General features: G+C 43.8%; 1 long non-coding RNA gene across 10 annotated transcripts in view; it reads right to left on the reverse strand.

Annotated features, from left to right (window-relative positions):
• The window catches only part of LOC147373740 (uncharacterized), a 137,282-nt gene that overhangs the window by 108,988 nt on the left and 6,760 nt on the right, over positions 1-21,534 (reverse strand). For all 10 annotated transcript variants that reach the window (XR_015162029.1, XR_015162019.1, XR_015162026.1 and 7 more), the window contains exon 2: positions 4,753-4,847. This is a non-coding gene — a long non-coding RNA (uncharacterized LOC147373740). The remainder of the gene's footprint in view (positions 1-4,752; positions 4,848-21,534) is intronic.

Genomic DNA, 21,534 nt, shown 5'->3' on the forward strand with positions numbered 1-21,534 from the left:
AGGGAAAAAGACCCTCTTCCCCCAGACCAATTTCCCACCAAAGTTTTGGACCCCAATTCCATTGGCCCCTCTTTTGCATCTTCAGCTTCTCCGTCTGTATTAGCTGTGGCTCATCATTATTTGTACATAACAAAATGTTACATTAGAAGGTGGGACTGTGGGACTTCCCTGGCGGTCCGGGGGTTGAGACTTGGTGCTTCCAGTGCAGGGGGCGAAAGTTCAATCCCTGGTCAGGGAATGGAGATCCCACATAGGACACAGCCAAAAAAAAAAAAAATACAAAACTAATTAATTAAAAAAAAGAAGTTGGGACTGTGAATTACCAAAATATAACCAAATCTACATTCCAAAGGATGTGCTAGGATGTATACAAAATCTCAAAGTAGAATAACCAAGAACCAGTATTATGACTTTTAAATCCCCTCATTCAGCAGACAAATGAAGAGTCAATGGAATGGGGTTTCGAGTGGAGTCTTAAGTACAGCATTAGAATGCTGTGGGTCTCAGACCCCAAGGATGTAGAGGATCTCTGCCTTCTCCTCAAGCCTAGTGAGTATGCTTGAAGGGAACAGCATGGGAAGATGAATGCATGTTCTCTGCACTTGGACACTGGGAAGACTGGGACCTACTCATGCCTGAGAAGGTCAGGGAAGGAGGGTAGAAGACTGGGTCTGGGAAGTAACTCACTCCTGGAGACCAAACTAAGATTTCTGCTCAGAAGAGGCTCCCCAAAAAGAAGACCCCAGAAGTAAGAGACTCTGAGCAGTACTGGAAGGTGGAGGTGGGTTTGGGAGATGGAACAAGGCCAGCTGAAGAGGTACAAGGGGAAGGCCCCACCAGGAGAGAAGCACTGGGTGTGCTGGGGAGAGAAGCACAGTTGGCAAGCAGGGAATGAAGGGAACGTGTGGATGTGGCAGGGAGAGGGGAAGAGGAGGGTTATGCCTGCCCCCACCATCAAAGCAAGGGGCCAGCTTGCTGTGAGGGCAGCGGGGAGAAGACTGAACAATAAAGCAGCTTCAGAGTGTTGACTTGTATCTTGGAGCAGACATTCTAAATGAATTGAGACTGAGACTGTGACCTACCATGATTCAGAATTTTAAGTAAGAGAAACTAAAGAAATGACCAGTCCCTGCAGCAGATTTAAAGGAACAATGAAAAACAAGAATAAGTCTGCTTTTAAGAAAACCTGCCATGAGCACTGATATCCCATGGACAGATAGACATGCTTAGGCAAGCGGCAGAAATCTCCCCTTGACTCTTCGATTTCCAGCTTCTCTCTTGTATCTTCAGCTTCTCCCTCTTGACTTTATCTTCTTTCCCTCACTTGAGATTATTAAAGATTACTTCACACTCCCTGCCTCTATTCCATCTTCTCCCACAGCCATCTAGCTTCTGTCCAATCATTACTGACCAGAAGCATCTCTGGACAAGGTCACCATTGACATAGTTTTTCTTCCTTTTTTCTCAAAATAATTTCATATTTATAAAGCAAATACGCTCATTTGGACTGTAAAGAAGGCTGAGTGCCAAAGAATTGACGCTTTCAAACTGTGATGCTGGAGAAAATTCCTGAGAGTCCCTTAGACAGCTAGGAGATCAAACCAGTCAATCCTAAAGGAAATCAATCCTGAATATTCATGAGAAGAACTGATGCTAAAGCTTCAATACTTTGACCACCTGATGAGAACTGACTCATTGGAAAAGACCCTGATGCTGGGAAAGACTGAAGTCAGAAGAAGAGGATGGCAGAGCATGAGATGGTTCAGTTCAGTTCAGTCACTCAGTCGTGTTCAACTCTTTGCGACTCCATGAATCGCAGCACACCAGGCCTCCCTGTCCATCACCAACTCCCAGAGTTCGCTCAGACTCACGTCCATTGAGTCAGTGATGCCATCCAGCCATCTCATCCTCTGTCATCCCCTTCTCCTCCTGCCTCCAATCCTTCCCAGCATCAGAGTCTTTTCCAATGAGTCAACTCTTCGCATGAGGTGGCCAAAGTACTGGAGTTTCAGCTTTAGCATCATTCCTTCCAAAGAAATCCCAGGGCTGATCTCCTTCAGAATGGACTGGTTGGATCTCCTTGCAGTCCAAGGGACTCTCAAGAGTCTTCTCCAATAGATAGCATCGTTAACTCTATGGATATGAATTTGAGCAAACTCCAGAAGATTGTGAAGGTCAAGGAAGCCTGGCATGCTGCAGTCCATGGGGTTGCAAAGAGTCAGACACAACTTACTGACTGAATAGCAACAACAATGCTCATTACAGAACAATTAGAAACTTCAAGCAACTAAAATGAACATTAAAAAATAAAATCCATAAACCCAGCCACACCAAGCCAACCGCTGTCAGTAGATTGACATAGATCCTAGATTACCTTCTGTGCATATGTTCATGTATAGATGCAGAGCTATATACAGATAATATACACACATATAAATATGAGTTATCAAGTTTTTCATTATTACAAAAAGCTAATTTAAATAACCTTGAATTCATATTATATTTATACTACTTAATATGTGTGTATATGTACAAATTATATATGAATTTTCACAAGTACTTTGGAGGTTTAATTAGAATGTTTACCAAAAACATCAAACAAATAAGAACAAGATAACAGGAGTTGGCAATAGCTACAGGTATATTCCTTACTCGGAACTGCCTTCTCTCACACAGCGAACTTGTAAAACATCATCGTCCACAGTCCCTGCTTTGTTTCCTTTGCTCAATCTTTCTGCTGTTTTATCTTTGCATATCTTACATACATCAAAACTAGTTTATGCATCCTGCTGCTTCTACATTATCCAGAGATTTATAAAAGTGTTGGCTTCTGTTATTAAAGAAGGGACTCTGTGACAACTTGACACATCTATTTACATGTCAGAAAACAGTGGGAGCCAAAGGATGTGATATTTGCTTAACAGTTTATCAACAGTAAGATGTTATTTCATTTATTTTCTAATTACATATATTGTGATGTTAAGATAGGAAAGGACGACGCTGGAAGTCCTAGGCAGATGATTTTGACGTAAGGAACATATTTTGCACTCATAATTATGTTAAATCCATCTTTACCAATATGTCAATATACCAACCATATGTAGACATACGTCACTACATTAAAAATAAACACACAATAGAGAAAAGTAAAAAAAAATAGGAGCTAAATATTTGACTCTCTGGAAAAGACAACACTGAATAAATCTGTGTAAGCCTTTCAGAACTTTTCCTAATCATTTATAACCATATCTACCAATGCATTTTATTTACTTATTTTCATAAGATGAGACCATGCCAATTAAACTGCTCTGGAACTTGCTTTTATCACATAATAATATCATGAACAGTTTTCCAAAACAGGACCTACAGCTTGACTCATTTAAACAGATGAATATCGCTTTATCACTTATGAAGGCCCATAATTTGTTGGATCATCTCCTTGTTAAGAAACATTTGAGGTATTTCAAAGTTTTTATTATCACCACTGAGGTCTACACATCTTACATCTATATCCTTTAATAGTTGTCCAATTCATGTAGGCTAAAGAGCCAAAAGTAGATTTGCTTGGTCAAAAAATACGCACATTTACATTTTGATGGTACCAGATTACACTCTAAAAAGACTGTACTGGGCACTCTCATTCACCCTCTCCCAAAATGGATGTCAATCTTTCAAATTTTTTTTTATTTTATTTTTAACTTTATAATATTGTATTGGTTTTGCCATATATCAACATGAGTCTGCCACAGGTATACACGTGTTCCCCATCCTGAACCCTCCTCCCTCCTCCCTCCCCATACCCTCCCTCTGGGTCGTCCCAGTGCACCAGCCCCAAGCATCCAGTATCATGCATCGAACCTGGACTGGCGACTCGTTTCATATATGATATTATACATGTTTCAATGCCATTCTCCCAAATCATCCCACCCTCTCCCTCTCCCACAGAGTCCAAAAGACTGTTCTATACATCAGTGTCTCTTTTGCTGTCTCGAACACAGGGTTATTGTTAGCATCGTTCTAAATTCCATATATATGCATTAGTATGCTGTATTGGTGTTTTTCTTTCTGGCTTACTTCACTCTGGATAATAGGCTCCAGTTTCATCCACCTCATTAGAACTGATTCAAATGTATTCTTTTTAATAGCTGAGTAATACTCCATTGTGTATATGTACCACAGCTTTCTTATCCATTCATCTGCTGATGGACATCTAGGTTGCTTCCATGTCCTGGCTATTATAAACAGTGCTGCGATGAACATTGGGTTTTTGCCAACCTGATACATTAAAAAATAAACTTGTTTCAATTAGCATTTTGTTCATAGGGAGACTGAATTCCTCACAGGCTGATTGGCCATTTCATTTATTGTTCTAGGAATTGCCTACCCATCTTTGTCCATTTTTTTGTTGGGCTATCTGTCTTTTCTATAACATCAGTTTATAAAACTTCTTTAGCTAATAGAGATACTAACTCTGTCATGCAGATTGCAAATAATTTTTCCTAGATTTTCTTTTTTCTTTACTTTGTCTATGGATTTCCCCCAAGAGTTTTAACTTTTTATATAGTCAAATATATCCATCTTTTCCTCATGATTTCTTATTTTAATATTATAGTATGCAAGGTTTCACCACTGTATGATTATAAAAATATCCACCCTTATTTTCTTCTATTATTTTTATAATTTTACTTCTACACTTAAACTGAGACTTCATGCAGTACATATTTTGGTATAAAAAGTGAAATAAGGACTTGCCTGATGGTCCAGTGGTTAAGACTCCACATTTCCACTGCAGGGGGCATGGGTTCGATAACTGGTCATAGAAGTTCTGCATGCAGGCCACTGCAGTGCTGCCAAAAAAAAAAGTGAAATAAGAATCCAATACTATCATACTCTACATACTATTTTACAATAATTTCTTTCACTTACTGCATTGTGACCATATTTTCACATGAGTAGAAATATTCTATGTTATATTGGTTGCATAATTTATTTAATTAATCTTCTATAACTGGACAATTAGGTTGTTTGCAACTATTTCAAAAAACACTGTGGTTTTTCCTGTGGTCATGTATGGATGTGAGAGTTGGACTGTGAAGAAAGCTGAGCGCCCAAGAATTGATGCTTTTGAACTGTGGTGTTGGAAAAGACTCTTGAGAGTCCCTTGGATAGCAAGAAGATCCAACCAGTCCATTCTGAAGGAGATCAGCCCTGGGATTTCTTTGGAAGGAATGATGCTAAAGCTGAAATTCCAGTACTTTGGCCACCTCATGTGAAGAGTTGACTCATTGGAAAAGACTCTGATGCTGGGAGGGATTGGGGGCAAGAGGAGAAGGGGACGACAGAGGATGAGATGGCTAGATGGCATCACTGACTCGATGGATGTGAGTCTCAGGGAACTCTGGGAGTTGGTGATGGACAGGGAGGCCTGGTGTGCTACGATTCATGGGGTCGCAAAGAGTCAGACACGACTGAGTGACTGATCTGATCTGATCTGATGAGCAATAAACCCTCATTACCTTGCCAATCTCCTCAGCACACACTTCAGACTATTTGTATCTTTTCTATTATAATCCTTGCCCTGTCTTCTCATCACATCTCATTCCCATCCTACTGTCCAATTCAAAATCTTAGAAGTAATTTTTGATTCCTCACTTTCCCTCAACCTTCAATCCTAATCCATCAGAAAAATTCCATCAGCTCTAGCTAGTCATCTACTTATATTCCATTCTCCTCACCTAGATGGCATGGCCTCTGTTTCCACTCTTGCCCACTGCAATCCTGTCTCTACAGCAGCCAGACTATCATTTCAAAATATAAATCAGATCAGATCACTTCACTGCTGACAATCCTCTAACGGTTTCCCATTGCACTTTCAGAAGTAAAATAAACATCCCTTACCTAACCCCTCTTCCAAGGCCTCTATGACTTGGTCCTATCCACATCTCTAACTCAAGACCCCTGTTTCCCAGATGTTGAACTCTTTTCTAGTCTCCTCAAATGAACCAAATTTGTTCCTAATTTAAGGCAGGATTTCTCATCCTTAGCACTAACGACATTTCAGTTCAGTTCAGTCGCTCAGTCGTGTCCAAATCTTTCAGTCAGTCAGTTCAGTCACTAAGTCTTGTCCAGTTCTTTGAAACCCCATGAACTGCAGCACACCAGGCCTCCCTGTCCATCACAAACTCCCAGAGCCCACCCAAACTCATATCCATTGAGTCGGTGATGCCATCCAGCCATTTCATCATCCCTTCTCCTCCTGCCCTCAATCTTTCCCAGCATCAGGGTCTTTTCAAATGAGTCAGCTCTTCGTATCAGGTAGCCAAAGTATTGGAGTTTCAGCTTCAACTTCAACATCAGTCCTTCCAATGAACACCCAGGACTGATCTCCTTTAGGATGGACTGGTTGGATCTCCTTGCAGTCTAAGGGACTCTCAAGAGTCTTCTCCAACACCACAGTTCAAAAGCGTCAATTCTTCAGCACTCTGCTTTCTTCACAGTCCAACTCTCACATCCATACATGACCACTGGAAAAACCATAGCCTTGACTAGACGGATCTTTGTTGACAAAGTAAGATCTCTGCTTTTGAATATGCTATCTAGGTTGGTCATAACTTTCCTTCCAAGGAATGTTTTTTAAGTTCATGGCTGTAATCACCATCTGCTGTGATTTTGGAGCTCAAAAAAATAAAGTCAGCCGTTGTTTCCACTGCTTCCCCATCTATTTACCCTGATGTGATGGGACCGGATGCCATGCTGGATAATTCTCTGTTGTGGGGCCTGTCCTGTGAATTGTAGGATGTTTACCAGCATCCCTGGCCTCTACCCCCTAGATGTCAGTAACACTCCTTCCCCTTCCAGTGGTGTTTGTCTCCAGACATAGCAAATGTCCTCTAGGGAGAAAATTAACCCAGCTTGAGAACCACTGGTTTAGAGTCTTTGCACAAGCTACTCCCTCTACCTGGAATGTTCTGCCTCTTGGATCTTAATGCAAACATTTCTTAATCAAGACTTAGGTCAAATGTTACCTCCTCAAACAGGCCTTCCCTGTCCACCCAGTCTAAATAAGCACCCTGCCCATGACCAAATGCCACATCACCCGGCTTTGCTTTTTTTTTTTCCAATTGAAGTATAAATTTCCCTTCATGAATCACAGCCTTCTCATGGTGAAGGGGCTTGTATAACTCAGTGAAGCTACGAGCCATGCAATGCAGGGCCACCCAAGATGGATGGGTCATAGTGGAGAGTTCTGACAAACGTGGTCCATGAGAGGAGGGAATGGCAAACCACACCAGTATTGTTGCGAGAACCCCATGAACAGTATGAAAAGGCAAAAAGATATGACACCAGAAGATGACACCCCCAGGTTGGTAGGTGTCCAATATGCTAGTGGGGAAGAGTGGAGGAAAATTACTAATAGCTCCAGAAAGAATGAAGTGGCTGGCCAAAGCAGAAATGACATTCATTTGTGGATGTGAATGGTGGTGAAAGTAAAGTCTGATGCTGTAAAAAATAATACTGCATAGGAACCTGCAATGTTAGGTCCATGAATCAAGGTAAAGTAGACTGTTGAAGCTAAAATTCCAATATTTTGGCCACCTGATGTGAAGAGCTGACTCATTTGAAAAGACCCTGAAGTTGGGAAAGATTGAAGGCAGGAGGGGAAGCGGATGACAGAGGATGAGATGTTTAGATGGCACCACTGACTCGATGGACATGAGTTTGGGTAAACTGTGGGAGTTGGTGATGAATAGGGAGGCCTGGCATGCTGCAGTTCATGGGGTCACAAAGAGTTGGACACGACTGAGCAACTGAACTGATTGACTGAGAAATAGTCAAGCAGGAGATGCCAAGTGTGGACATCGACATTTTAGGAATCAGTGAATTAAACTGGACAGGAATAGGTGAATTTAGTTCAGATGACCATTATATCTACTATTGTGGACAAGAATCCCTTAGAAGAATGATATGAAAGTCTCTCAGTCGTGTCTGACTCTTTGCGACCCCATGGACTATACAGTCCATGGAATTCTCTAGGCCAAAATAATGGAGTGGGCAGCCTTTCCCTTCTCCAGGGGATCTTCCCAACCCAGGGATTGAACCCAGGTCTCCTGCATTGCAGGCAGATTCTTTACCAGCTGAGTCAGCCACAAGGGAAGCCCGTAGAAGAATGAAGTAGACCTCATACTCAACAAGAGAGTCCAAAATGCAATACTTAGGTGTAATCTCAAAAACAACAGAATGATCTCAGTTCATTTAAAAGGCAAACCATTCAACATCACAGTAATCCAAGTGTATGCCCCAACCACTAATGCTGAAGAAGCTGAAGTTGAATGGTTCTATGAAGACCTACAAGACCTTCTAGGACTACCACCAAGAAAGAAGTCCTTTTCATCCTAGGGGATTGGAATACAAAAGTAGGAAGTTAAGAGACACCTGGAGTAATAGGCAAGTTTGGCCTTGGAGTACAAAATGAAGCAGGGCAAAGGCTAACAGAGTTTTGTCAAGGGAGCACACTGATCATAGCAAACACCCTCGTCCAACAACACAAGAGACGACTCTACATTTAGACATCACCAAATGGTCAATACCAAAATCAGATTAATTATATTCTTTGCAGCCTAAGATGGAGAAGCTCTATACAGTCAGCAAAATCAAGACCTGGAGCTGACTGTCACTCAAATTATCGGCTCCTGATTACAAAATTCAGACTTAAATTTAAGAAAGTAGGGAAAACCACTAGGTCATTCAGGTGTGACCCAAACCAAATCTCTTATGTTTATACAGTGGAGGTGACAAATAGATTCAAGGGATTAGATCTGGTAGACAGATTACCTGTAGAACTATGGACAGAGGTTCATAATATAATATATGAGGCAACGACCAAAAAAATACCAAAGAAAAAGAAATGCAAGAAGGCAAAGTGGTTGCCTGAGGAGGCTTTAGAAATAGCTGAGGAAAGAAGAGATGTGAAAAGCAAAGGAGAAAGGGAAAGGTATACAAACTGGATAAAGAGTTCCAGAGAATAGCAAGGAGAAATAAGGTTTTCTTCAATGAACAAAGAAATAGAGGAAAACAATAGAATAGGAAAGACTAGAGATCTCAAGAAAATTGGAGATATCAAGGGAAAATTTCATGCAAGGATGGGCATGATAAAGGCCAGAAACGGCAAGGACCTAATAGAGGCAGAAGAGATTAAGAAGAGGTGGCAAGAATACACAAAAGAGCTAGACAAAAACAAAGTCTTAATGACTGGGATAACCACAATGATGTAATCGCTCACCTAGAGCCACTCATCCTGCAGTGCGAAATTAAGTGGGCCTTAGGAAGCATTACTACAAATAAAGCTAGTGGAGGTGACAGAATTCCAGCTGAGCTATTTCAAGTCCTAGAAAATGATTCTGTTAAAGTGCTGCACTCAGTATGTCAGCAAATTTGGAAAACTCAGCACTGGCCACAGGACTGGAAAAGTCAGTTTTCATTCCAGTGCCAAAGAATGTTCAAACTACCTCACAATTGCACTCATTTCACATGCTAACAAGGTAATGCTCAAAATCCTTCAAGCTAGGCTTCAACAGTACGTGAACTGAGAACTTCCAAGTGTACAACCTGGATTTAGAAAAGGCAGAGGAACCAGAGATCAAATTGCCAACATCCAGTGGATTATAGAAAAAGCAAGGCAATTCCAGAAAAACATCTACTTCTGCTTCACTGACTATGCTAAAGCCTTTGCCTGTGTGAATCACAACCAATTATGGAAAATTCTTTAAGAGAGGGGAATACCAGATCATCTCACCTGCCTTCTGAGAAACTTGTATGCAGGACAAGAAACAACAGTTTGAACTGGACATGGAACAGTGGACTGGTTCAAAATCAGTAAAGGAGTATGACAAGGCTGTATGTTGTCACCATTTACTTCAACTACATGGAGAGTACATCATGCAAAATGCCAGGCTGGATCAATCACAAGCTGGAATCAAGACTGCCAAGAGAACATCAACAACCTCAGATATGCAGATGGTACCACTCTAGTGGCAGGAAGTGAAGAGGAACTAAAGAGCCTCTTGATGAGAGTGAAAGAAGAGAGTGAAAAATCTGGCATAAAACTTAACATTAAACAAACCAAGATCATGGCATCTAGTCTGATCACTTTATGGCAAATAAAAGGGAAAAAAAGTAGAAGCAGTGACAGATTTTATTTCCCTGGGGTCCAAAATCATTGTGGATGGTGACTATAGTCATGAAATCAAAAGACACTTGCTCCTTGGAAGAAAAGCTATGACAAACCTAGACAGCGTATAAAAAGCAGAGATATCACTTTGCCGACAAAGGTCCATGTAGTCAGAACTATTATTTTTTCCAGTAGTCATGCATGGATATGAGAGTTGGACCATAAAAAAGACTGAGCACTGAAGAATTGATGCTTTTGTATTGTGGTGCTGAAGAAGATTGTAGTGATTTCCCTTGACTGCAAGGAGATCAATTAGTCAATTTTAAAGGAAATCCATCCTGAGTATTCATGGGAAGGACTGATGCTGAAGCTGAAGTTCCAATACTTTGGCCACCTAATGCAAAGAGCCAACTCATTGGAAAAGATCCTGATTCTAGGAAAGATTGAAGGCAAAAGAGAAGAGGGTGGCAGAGGATGAAATGGTTAGATAGCATCACCAACTCAATGGCCATGAATTTGAGCAAACTCCAGGAGACGGCAAAGGACAGGGAAGCCAGGTGTGCTGCAGACCATAGGGTTGCAAAGAGTCGGATACAACTGAGCAACTGAACAACAAATAGTTGATATACAATGTTAATTTCTGTTGTACAACAAAGTGACTCCGTTTCATATATATATATATGTATGTATACATATATATACATGTTTATATAACATATATATATATATAACATATATATATATAAAATATATATATATATGTTTCCCAGGTGGTGCTAGTGGTAAAGAACCAACAAGCCAATGCAGAAGATGTAAGAGACATGGAATCCATCCCTGGGTTGGGAAGATCCCCTGGAGAGGGGCATGGCAACCCACTCCAGTTTTCTTACCTGAAGAATCCCATGGACAGAGGAGCCTGGTAGGCTACGATCCATAGGATCACAAAGAGTCAGACACAACTGAAGCAACTTAGCACATATACACATACATTCTTTTTATAGTCTTTCCCATTATGGTTTATCATGGGGTATTGGTTATAATTCCCTTTGCTATAAGTAAGACTTTGTTATTTATCCTTTCTATAATAGCTCTTATCATTGAATGAAATAGCCTTCCCCCGTTACTGGCTTACTTCTTGGTTGCTTATCTCTTCTACCAAAATGTAAATTTCAAACCAAGAGCAGTACCTGGCATGAATGAGCAGATGTTCAGGAAATACTTGTTAATTGAAAAAAATGAACCCCACTAAGTGGAGACCAACTCCAATAGATAAAGTTCTTATATGAATTCTCTCCAACTCTGACATTCATGATAACCTGCTCTTTCTTCACATTATCACTTCCCTCGGTTTCTGTGACCCTGTGTTTAAACCCTGGTCTCAGGGACTCTCCCTGCCAGTTCCCCTCAGGGCTCCTCTTCCTTGGCCCATCCCCAACATACTGCTCTTCAGGGAGTCCCATCCTAGTCCCTCTTCTCCCATCCCATGTCATCTAGTGAGGTGACCTCTACCACTCCTATGCTTCATCAATGACCATCTATTTTCTCATGATTCCCAAATCTGTACCTCTACCCCAGATGCAAGCAGCCACCGGGAAGTCCCACAGGCCCCTCCAGTTGAATATTTCCAACCTGAACTCATCACATCCAACAACCCCAAGCCACATCTTCGACAACCGCTCTCAGGAGATGCACGTGAGACTCCGGCTGCTGAAGCTCCTAGTTTCTATGGTGGAGTTATTCTTCTGGATTATTGTAGCATTGGATCACTATACCCTCTAATGGCCTCCATGAAACCCTGGCTCCCAAATAACACATGTGACTCACTCCTCCGCTTGAAGCTCTCAGTGGCTTCCCATTGTCCTAAGTTCAAGATCCAAATTCTTCTCCCACCCCACGCCTTCAAGATCCTTCATGACCAGTTCCTTTCACATACCAGCCATCCCAACTGTGTTCTCCCCCAACCCGGGGACCATGGATGTGCTTCTCTCATGTTGTAACTACCCTTGCCTCCCACCTCTCTTTACCAGGATTCAGACAGTATTTGTAAAAGCAACAAGTGAATGGAGAAACTTTCTTGGTGTTTCCAGTACCCTTGCTCTTGAGTCACTGTTTATTTGGTCTTGCTGTCATAAGGCTTTGAACCTTCTTTTAAAAGAGGCTTCTAGTCTCCTTCAGGGGCTTCTCTGGTGACTCAGACAGTAAAGAATCTGCCTGCAATGCAGGAGACCTGAAGTCGATCCCTGGGTCAGGAAGATCTCCTGGAGAAGGGACTGGCTACCCACTCCAGTATTCTTGCCTGGAGAATTCCATGGGCAGAGAAGACTGGCAGGCTACAGTTCATGAGGTTGCAAAGAGTTGGACACAACTAAGCAACTAACACTACATTATTCTCTTTCTTCCATTGCCAGTACTCAAATAGTCTTTGCTTCCAATGCAACTGGAGATCCCTCTTTGAAACGATCAGTGGGGTTTTTAATATCCTACCCATCTTTCTTCTCAGGCCCTAATCCTAATTTTTATATTCCTTTTTTCAATGCTGCATCACAAATCAACATCCTAACAAGTTTTGGAGGATCTGGGTTGATGGGTAATTAGAATTTGCATCTCCCAACTAAGAATTTAGCTCAATATTTACACTGTGCCACCACTGTGTAACACTGACTTAGCGTCTTGGCAGCTCTCAAACTGTACAAAAGAGAGTCAGACATAACATAATAGATCAAGAATAACTGATGAACAAGCAATTTATTATAAATAAGATGTAAATTAATGAGTTTTGGATTAAAACAAGGGCTTCCCAGGTGGCGCTAGTGGTAAAGAACCTGCCTGCCAATGCAGGAGACATAAGAGACACAAGCTCAATCCCTGGGTCAGGAAGATCCCCTGGAGGAGAGCAGGGCAACCCACTCCAGTATTCTTGCCCAGAGAACCCCATGGACAGAAGAGCCTGGTGGGCTACAGTCCATGGGATCACCAAGAGGTGGACGTGACTGAAGCGACTTAGCATGCACATATTAAAACAAGCATTCAAGAGTTACAATAAAACTGCTGTCTGCTCCAGAACTGTGACCGTTCAGCCTCTGTAGTCTGTCCCCAGCTCCGCAGTCACTGCCTTGCCAGTTCCTTGGTGTGCTGGACAGATTACGTGAATGCACTCCCTGCTAAACCAACTCAGGAGTAGAACTGAGAGAATCCACTCCTGGCTGTCGATCCACCCAGCTTCCCAGTCAGGCAGCCTCGGAGGCACTTTCAAATGACATGCCCCTCAAAGGGTCACGCCCCTGCTACCTTCCCGCACGTGTTGCTATTCGGGCTGCTGGTGACCCTGGGAGCCAACAAGCTGGTGGATGTGGCCGATGGTCTGTGCTGTTTTCTCCAACTGAACAGACCTAGGGAACAGCGTCAGCAAAGGACGACCCTGTGACCATCTCACAGTGTCCTTGCCAGGCTCCCTCAGGGAGTGGTACAGCCAAGGGAAAGGGCAGGAAACCCATTACGTAGATGAATGGTGCTCACAGGGGCTCATGGGGGCAAAGCTCAGCCCCGACAGGCAGCTTCCACTGACCCTGAATCGCAGTTTTGAGAATGCAGAGCCAGGCACCCCCGCATCACCTCACTCTTCTGGCCTCAGGGACACGGGATTCTATCGGTGGTTGGAGCCTGTTGTGGCCAGTTTCTCAAGGCCATGCCACAGAAAGACCTTGAGAGCCTCATCTGAGTCTCCTAATGACCGTGGAAGCCACAGAGCAACAGGTTTCCAAGGCTTGGGAAGGAGTCTCCTGACAATTAACAGCCACAAAATGTACATACATTGCAAAGTGTTAAACAGACTGGCCCTGGTGCTCAGCCGGGCACTCGGCGCTAGGTGGGAATTTTCAAAGGAAAACCCCTGCACTGGAGGCAGCTGTGACCTAGTTTAGGAAGAAAGACCTCTGCATAGAAAATGATACCTTGTGCTGGAGGTCTTGGCCCACTGCCCCACGCCACCCAAGCCACGCTCAGCTGCTGGGAGGGTCAGCACAGGCAGGCTGCATCTGGGGGCCACAATGGGCATGGTGCCCAGGGCCTGCGATAGGTTAGGGGGCCTGAAAATGTTTTAACTCCTTTTAAAACCAGAAAGACTGATGCTGAAGCTCCAATACTTTGGCCATCTGATGTGAAGAGCCAACTCATTAGACAAGACCCTGAGGCTGGGAAAGATTGAAGGCGGTAAGAGAAGGGGATGACAGAGGACTAGATGGTTGGATGGCATCACCAACTCAATGGACATGAGTTTGAGCAAGCTTCAGGAGATGGTGAGGGACAGGAAAGCCTGGCATGCTGCAGTTTATGGCGTTACAAAGAGTCAGACACAACTGAGCAACTGAACAACAGCAACAAAATTCAGGAGGAAAAGAGTATAATCCAATCTGACTTGCACTCACCTGTCTAGCAACGCAAGTGCAAAGTGTTTTAAAAAAAAATTTTTTTAATGCAAGAGGAGGCCCAAGAAAGGCAAAACTTTCTGAGAACTCCAGAAATTATAATACAGCCCTAACCAAACCAAAGGCAAACTGAACCAGCAGCTGCACGAAATGCCCAATTCCTATTCCCCCCTCGCATGGGCAGCTGCCAGCTGCACGAGAAACATGCAAACCCCAAGAGTCCTGGAGCCAGTCCTGAGGAGCTGCTTTGCTCACAGGCATGTGAGCACTGCCCTGGACCTGAAAATGAAGAGCTGATAGGAGTGATTATGGTGACAATCATTGCAACCATTTAATGAGTACTTCAGGGTGCATCAGATTCAGTACTGGAAGCTTTACATGCTTGATCTTAATCACTTACTTAAATGTTATTACCTGCATTTTAGAGATGGAGAAACCACAGCTCGAAGAATTTACCTAACGAGCCCTGGCCTCAGAGCCCTACATTGGCAACTGCAGGGGGCACCAGCCACGGTATATTCCCTGATACTGATCCCCAGAATCACATGACATGACAATGCTGGCTGGGCTCACCTTATGTTTTGCATCTTCACTCCTTTGCCTCTATAATGATAGATTTTTCCCAAGCAAGAGCACACGCCCCGCCGGACAAGAGGGAGTACACAAGAAGAGGGTCCCAAATTCCCTAAACCTAAAAGTCCAAGTTTTCCTTAAAGGACCACATACCTCAGATCACAGGACAAGGGCTCCTCATGGCTGCTTCCCTGTCACTGCTGCTGGGGGAGCCTGTGTACAGCTGCCTGGGGGAGGGCAGTGCGGGTGGATTTCCTGCTTTCTTCAGGCTTTCTCCTCTCTCTAGCATTATTGTTGAGCATGTCTTTGCCAGTTTTTCTTAGATGCTCTTTGTAAGCATGTCTGGATGAAAGAGATAAACTTAACTGCTAATTTTTGTCTGTGTATTTCCCATAAACCATCTTATATCTTCTATGGGCCAAGCTGAGTATAAACACTAAGTGATAAATTGTGTTGTCACTTTTTAGTCACTCAGTCATGTCCAACTCTTTTGCGACCCCATGAACTATAGCCCACCAGGCTCCTCTGTCCATGGGATTTCCCAGGCAAAAGTACAGGAGTGGGTTGCCATTTCCTTCTCCAGGGATCTTCCCAACCCAGGGAATCAAACCCACATCTCCTGTGTTGGCAGGCAGATTCTTTACCACTGAGCCACCTGGGAAGCCCCGTAAGTTGTGTAGTATTTCGCTATTCAAAGTATGGTCCCTGGACCAGCAGCATTTGGAACTTGCTAGAAAGGCAGAACTCAGGCCCTGCGGATGCCTTGTTGACTTGTGTGAGTCTTGAGGCTTGAGAGGTGTCAGGGCGATATGGAAGAAGGGAATCACTAAGATTGTCAAATCTGACTCTACACTGAATTACCAGGAGCTTTAAAAATTACTAATGCACGAATCCTATGCCAGAGACTCTTATATGACTGGTATAGGGAGTAGTCTGTGCATTTAGGATTTTTTAAAGCCCCCAGAGTGATTCTAACATGCAGAAAAGTCTAAGAACCCCTTGACTAAGTGGTGTGAAATGATGAGGTTTCTAAAGAACTTGGAAAGGAGGGTGTGTGGTGTGTGGAGGTCGGTGTGACATGTATGTTCATGGGGTAGTGAGAAGGCCCATCTGGAGAGAGAAAGCAGAGGTCCTGTAGAGGCCAGCTGGGATAAGGGTTTGGGGAGCAAGCTATGGTCACAGGATTCAGACTTGAAGTAGTAAGAATAGGTGCTGCAGGAGATAATAGACCGCTCTTAGCAAAGCTCACTCTGACAAAGGTTTGCTGGACAGGATGGAGAGTGGGGAGCCTGGGTCAGAGAGACCAGCTGTTCATAGGAGCCCACATAAGAGTTGATGAGCTCGGAAAGGCAGAATGAGTCTCAGAAGAAATGTAAATGAGGACAGGCATGCTGGGTTCATTTGCCGGGGCTGCTGCAAAAGCATCGCAAACTGGGCAACACAGAGAGCAGACATTTATCGTCACACAGTCCTGAGGCCAGAAGTCTACATTCAGGGTGTCAGTGGGTCTTGTTCCTCCTGAGGGCTGTAGAAAAGAATCTGGCCCCCTCCTCTCCCCTTGCTTCTTGTGGTTTGCTGGCAATCTTTAGGGTTTCTTAGCTTACAGAAGCATCATCCCTATCTTTTCCTTCTTGTTCTATGGTGGTCTCCCTGCACATGTCTGTGACCAGATCTCCCCTTTTCATGAGGATATTAGGCTTCCCTGGTGGCTCAGATGGTAAAGAATCCACCTGCAATTTGGGACACCTGGGTTCAATTCCTGGGTCAGGAAGATCCCCTGGAGAAGGAAACAGCTACCCACTCCAGTATTCTTTCTTGGAGAATTCCATGGACAGAGGACTCTGACGGGCTATAGTCCATGGGATCGCAAAGAGTCAGACAAAGCACCTCAGTTTACATAGGGGCTGTAAAGCCCCTATGCCCAAATACAGTCACATTCTGAGCTACTTGCTTTAGGACTTCAACAGATGAATGTGTGGGGCACACATTCAACCAGTAAGACACACCAAAAGAAAACAATCTATAAGAGATCAGTTTTTCTACCTCACAACACAAACAACTGAAGTCAGCTGGATGGAATCTCCATTCATAATCTTCTGAGGTTGATAAGGATCTCGTTTATCTGGAGGCAGATGCAATAAAAATGAAACTAAAGGGGACTTTCTTTGGCAGGAAAGCCAGCCAAAAAGCTTTAATAATTCAATTTTTCTTGCATAATACCCATGACAGTTGGTTTAAACGTAGCCACTTACAGAGCTGGGATTTACAGTTCCAGGTGTAATATGAAAAAGCAAATGATCTTCTGTATATAGAAATAACTGTCACAGCCTAGCAGAGGTATCAGCAGGCCCTGGATGGTTGAACAGAAAAGGAAATAGAAGAGTCTCTAGGTAGGTCCTGGGCTCTAACAATGCAGCCGGTGGACTGTGGGCCAAGGGCTCAAGCCCATGTTCAAGGAGGCAGGAGCTTTCCAGGGTCAAGAGCAAAGGCCACAGAGGTGAAGGAAGCCAAAAGGTGAAGTCATGAAGGTGAGGTTCTTGGCAAGACACACCCAAACCCGCTGGACACCTCTGGTGACTCTGATCTGACGGCAGAGGCAGTGTGTGCTGTGGGAGAGGCAGTAATCTGGGTCTGAACAGCCTAAGGGCCAAATCGTCAGCCAGAGAGGGGTATGACCTTCCACAGCTTCAGCTGTGCCCAACGTGGTTCTGCTGCAACTGAGCAGCAGGAGCACGGGGCTCCATCAGCTTTGTTTTCTTCTCCTAGTAATAGAGACAGGCTTGGAAGGGCAGCCGATCTCAGATGTTATATGCATCAGAACCACTGGAGGGTCTTGTAAAACAGGTTTTCTGGATCCACCCCTAGAATGTTTGATTCGGTAGCCATGAGGCAGGAGTCGAGCATTTGCCTTCTGAACAAGTTTCCAGGTGTGCTGACTGTGGGCCACCCCTTGAGAAGCGCTCTGCAGAGTCAAGCTCTCTCACTGTCTCCCGCTCATGACCAATGACGAATGTTTGAAGAGCAACCGGCCAAGGTGCAGTCTGAGACCATGGGGTGTAATTGTCCTCGTCACTATTTATTGAGGTTCAAGTTCAGATGGTTAGATAGTATCACCAACTCAATGGGTATGAATCTGAGCAAATTCCAGGAGATAGAAGAAGACAAGGGGCCTGGGGTGCTGCTGGGATCACAAAGGGTTGGACACAACCTATCGACTGAACAACAACAAAGTCAGAGTCTCCTCGGCTCACTGGCTTCATGCTCTAACCAACAGAATCAAGTAGCCTCCACTTTTAAATCTTTCAGGATCTAAAGGATCTTGACAAGAAGAGAGCTGTTTGATTTCCATGGGTGATCATTTAACCCAAAAAGTACAACCTCAAGGATGGGAGAGATACCGTCACATGTACACAGAGTCATTCCTCTGTGCAATCACCTACTAGAATAGCCAAAGCTGGAAAAATCTAAAGGGTTAGCCAAAGGAGGATAAATGATGGAATATCCATACTAAATAATGCAACACAGGGATTTAAAAGAATGTACAAACACAAAAACTCTACAAGGTATAATTAGAGGAAAAAAAGAAACTGCAAAACAATACATACTAAATTATCTAGTTCATGATTTTTAAAACCCACAAAAATATGTGTACAAAAGCGTAAAAATAGCCTGGAATGATACACACTACGCTCTTAAGAACAGTTATTTTGAGGAGAGGAGGGAAAATGGGAGAAGGATTATCTCAGTTTCTCATACAAAGAAGATTCTGTCTTTGGCTCTTGCCATAGTGGAAAGTGCTGGGCTCTGCTGAGCCCAAAGCAGTTCTGGGGTCCCCAGTACAACCAAGGTAGAGTCTTGGCATCTAGTCCTATCACTTCATGGCAAATAGAAGGAGAAAAGTGGAAGCAGTGACAGGTTTTATTTTCTTGGGCTCCAAAATCACTGCAGATGGTTGACTGCACCCATGAAATTAAAAGACGCTTGCTCCTTGGGAGGAAAGCTATGACAAACCTAGGCAGCGTATTAAAAAGCAGAGACATCACTTTGCTGCCCAAGTTCCATATAGTCAAAAACTACTAGTTTTTCCAGTGGTCATGTACGGATGTGAGAGTTGGTCCATAAAGAAGGCTGAGCACCAAAGAATCGATGCTTTTGAATTATGGTGTGGGAGAAAACTCTTGAGAGTCCCTTGGACAGCAAGGAGATCAAATCAACCAATCCTAAAGGAAATCAACCCTGAATATTCATTGGGAGGACAGTTGCTAAAGCTCCAATACTTTGGCCACCTGATTTGAAGAGCTGACTCACTGGAAAAGATCCTGATGCTGGGATAGATTGAAGGCAGGAGAAAGGTTGGAAGAGGATGAGATGGTTAGATAGCATCACTGACTCAATGGACATGAATTTGAGCAAACTCTGGAAGATAGCGGAGGACAGAGGAGCCTGGCGTGCTGTAGTCCACGGGGTCACAAAGAGTTAGACACGACTTAGCAACTAAACAAGAACAATATCAACAACCACCTTTGATCAATGAAAGACAGGAGGTAACAGAAAGCTTCCTTGGGTATAACTTGGATGTAACTGGTTTCTTGGCTATGTCCCTCATAACCAAGACCATCTGAATTCTCTTATTTTCCCAGTGAACCTGTGGTCTAGTTGGTAACTCCCACCTTACAGTTACTTTCTGCCTTCCTGGACTCATATCCCTGTTTCTCTCAGTCTCAAGTATTAGCACATTAAGTTTCATCTCCGACTCATTTTTTCCTAGAGAATCTAAACTCAGACAATCTATTTCTGTGTTCCCTGAACTTTATACAATGATAATGTATTCAGCTAATACTTGTAGAAGGATAAAATAAGATTAAGAGGGGAAGGATCATCAGTTTATTATGAAGAACAATATGAATGTCCTGGTGATTCAAGGTGTTTTGCTGGAGGAGGGTGAGGCAGAGGAGGTGCCTGCTTCAGCATTTTTCCAGGTACTCCCAGAGGAGCTTGGAAACCAAAAGCTCCTCTGTCTAACAATGTGATATCTTCATTATTTTTAATTGGGTCCCGCTGCCCCTCCCAGTCAGGTCCACTGGGTCAGACCCTCCAGGAATTATAGTGAAGTGATGTGCAAGTCGCTCAGTCATGTCTGACTCTTTGCTACCCCATGGACTGTACAGTCCATGGAATTCTCCAGGCCAGAAAACTGGAGTGGGTAGCTTTTCCTTCTCCAGGGGATTTTCCCAACCCAGGGATAGAACCCAGGTCTCCCGCATGGCAGGCAGATTCTTTACCAGCTGAGCCATAAGGGAAGCCTAAGAACACTGGAGTGGGTAGCCTATCCCTTCTCCAGCAGATCTTCCCGACCCAGCAATCGAACTGGGGTCTCTTGCATTGCAGGCGGATTCTTTACCAACTGAGCTATCAGGGAATTAATCACCCTCTCCAAAACCTCAGAACCAGTTCCCCTCGCCTCTTCTTTCTTCCTTCCCTGCTTGTGAAAAAGGGGTGGAAGTGTGTATGTGTGTTTTTGGTCATTTCAGATTGATTGAACTGGGGACTCAAAGTCCACAAGAGGGCTACCTACCACATCCTTCTCTTCTTAACATTCAAGAGAATCTTGAGGACTTCCCTGCTAGTCCAGAGGTTAAGAACCCACCTGCCAATGTAGGGGACATGGATTCGATGGATGGTCTGGGGAGACTGCACTTGCTGCCGGGCAACAGCCCATACGCGACAACTACTGAGCCCGAGCACCTGAAGCCTGTGCCCCACAACAGGAGAAGCCACCGCAATGAGAAGCCTGCACACCTCACCTGCAGACTAAGCCCTGCTAGCCACAACGAGAGAAAGCCCACATGCAGCCCTCACCTGCAGACTAAGCCCTGCTAGCCACAACAAGAGAAAGCCCACATGCAGCCCTCACCTGCAGACTAAGCCCTGCTAGCCACAACTAGAGAAAGCCCACACGCAGCCCTCACCTGCAGACTAACCCCCGCTAGCCACAACGAGAGAAAGCCCACACGCAGCAGCAAAGACCCAGTGCTGCCAAAAATAAGTGAGTAATAAAATTTTAAAGAGAGACAGAGAAACTCGAGCCCTTCCTCGGAGGAGACAAAGAAGTGGAAGAGGAGAGGTGGAAAGCTTGACTTGAAGTTTAGCCGAGCGTTAAGGGCCTCCTCCACCTCTTGCCACAGCAAGCACCCCAGAAGCATACCTGTGGCGGATTCATTTTGATATTTGGCAAAACTAATACAATTATGTAAAGTTTAAAAATAAAATAAAAAATAAAACAAACAAAAAAACAAAAGCAACTGAAGGTAAAGCTCTCCAGATTATATATAAGAGAGTGCGAGATACGGAAAGTTGCTGCTGCTGCTG

This window comes from Bos grunniens, chromosome 4, assembly GCF_055505025.1.
Source record: "Bos grunniens cultivar Pamir isolate PY7600 chromosome 4, Bosgru_T2T1.0, whole genome shotgun sequence".
NCBI lineage: Eukaryota > Metazoa > Chordata > Mammalia > Artiodactyla > Bovidae > Bos > Bos grunniens.